Genomic DNA, 1,567 nt, shown 5'->3' with positions numbered 1-1,567 from the left:
TACAGGGACTAAATCGTTACAAGTTAAAATTCAGGGACTAAATTGTTACTCTAGGAAGGTACAAGGACTAAAACGTTACCAATTGAAGTTTAGGGACTAAATTGTTTCTTTAGTGAAAGTACAGGGACCAAACGTGCTTTTTAACCACTTTTTTTTTCTCAATTTTTATGTTGTTGGAGATGAAAATGGAGAATAACTTTAAATGCATGAGATCCAAGAATGGTTAATAAGAATAAAGTCATCCAACTATTTTATTGATGGAAATATGGGGAATTATGACATCACCATACGATCAGTTGAATGAAAAGAAAAGCAGAACTTGGTTTCAAGCACAGTCATAGGTGCAATAGCAAGCATAGTTAAAGGGCATTGGAGGAAGCGGAACACATTCAGATGATGAATTAGGGTGCTTCGCTTGACACTTTTGGTTACATTCTTTTGGTATGCAGCTATAATCATACAACTTCTCTTCACATTGTGTTGCATGAACTACTTTAGGCACCATCAATGCAGCTGCAAAAAAAATTGCAATATTATTTCAATTTAGGTTAATATAGGGCTTTTTCTCACAAAATTTCAAGTTTTACAACATTGCTAAACCAATAAATTAGTTGAGAAAATTAAGATAAAAACTTTGCCTTACACGACTCTTGGAACTCATTTCGATTAACTTATGTATAGTTAAGTAGATAAGATATCTATTATCTTCCTTAAGGTTGAAGATTCAATATCACACCTCATATTTGGAAAAAAAACAAAAAATTATGATTTTCAAAACATAATTCAAGGATTTAATAATTTTTTTAAAAAAAGGATTTAATAATTTTGAGGGGCAGATTCAAACCTCTCACTTTTAGAGAGGTAAGAAATGTGACTAATTGAATTATGCTTACATGAATAAAATTCTTTTTAATATTAAGATATTACTTGTCAATTAAATCACTCCATAATCATTCCACTAAAAAAACATTTTGTCATTCAATTTAAATGGTACTATTAAATAGAAGTTTGATTTAATAATTTAAAATATCAATAAGGGGAAACATCTGAAAATTTTAAAGTATTAATATGAAAACTATAATTTACCGACCTAATAACATATTTAGTAAAAAACATGCATATAAACTACACCATAATATAGAGTCATGGTTCGAAAATTTTTAAAAATTTATATTATCCATATCTAATAACTTTGAAGACCAAACATAGAGATATCTTAAAAACAAACCTGAAAAAAGAATGACAACAAGGAAAAAGAGGGAGCAAGAAAACTTAGCCATCTCTCACAAAATTCAATGCAGTAAATTTATCAGTCTGATTAAAAGATTGTTGGATGATCGGTAATCGAAGAACATATATTATTTATATACAGATATATCATTTACAAATATGGCAGCCACAATAATTGATTAATGATCTTATTTGGAAAGTAGGCCACTTAAGGTAACTTCCACATTTACTTCCATTATTAGTTTTGTGAGTCCATATTATTAAGAATATTTAATTCAACTGATGAATTGAATATAATTTTTTTTACCATAAACACGATACAAGCATAGATTAGCGA

The 1,567-nt window shown here is 28.6% G+C and overlaps 1 long non-coding RNA gene across 1 annotated transcript; it reads right to left on the bottom strand.

The window, feature by feature from the left end:
* Positions 1-220: 220 nt before the first annotated feature.
* LOC111023884 (uncharacterized) lies at positions 221-1,334 on the bottom strand. The gene is made up of 2 exons (XR_002603217.2): positions 1,229-1,334; positions 221-513 (listed from the first exon to the last, which is right to left on the bottom strand). It is a non-coding gene; the product is annotated as an uncharacterized LOC111023884 (long non-coding RNA).
* Between the last annotated feature and the right edge of the window lie 233 nt (positions 1,335-1,567).

The sequence above is a fragment of the Momordica charantia genome (genome assembly GCF_013281855.1).
Source record: "Momordica charantia cultivar OHB3-1 chromosome 9 unlocalized genomic scaffold, Mcharantia_2.0 BLBB01000009.1, whole genome shotgun sequence".
Taxonomy (NCBI): domain Eukaryota; kingdom Viridiplantae; phylum Streptophyta; class Magnoliopsida; order Cucurbitales; family Cucurbitaceae; genus Momordica; species Momordica charantia.
The sequence above is the reverse complement of the archived record's forward strand: the minus strand, read 5'-3'. Positions and strand labels throughout refer to the sequence as shown.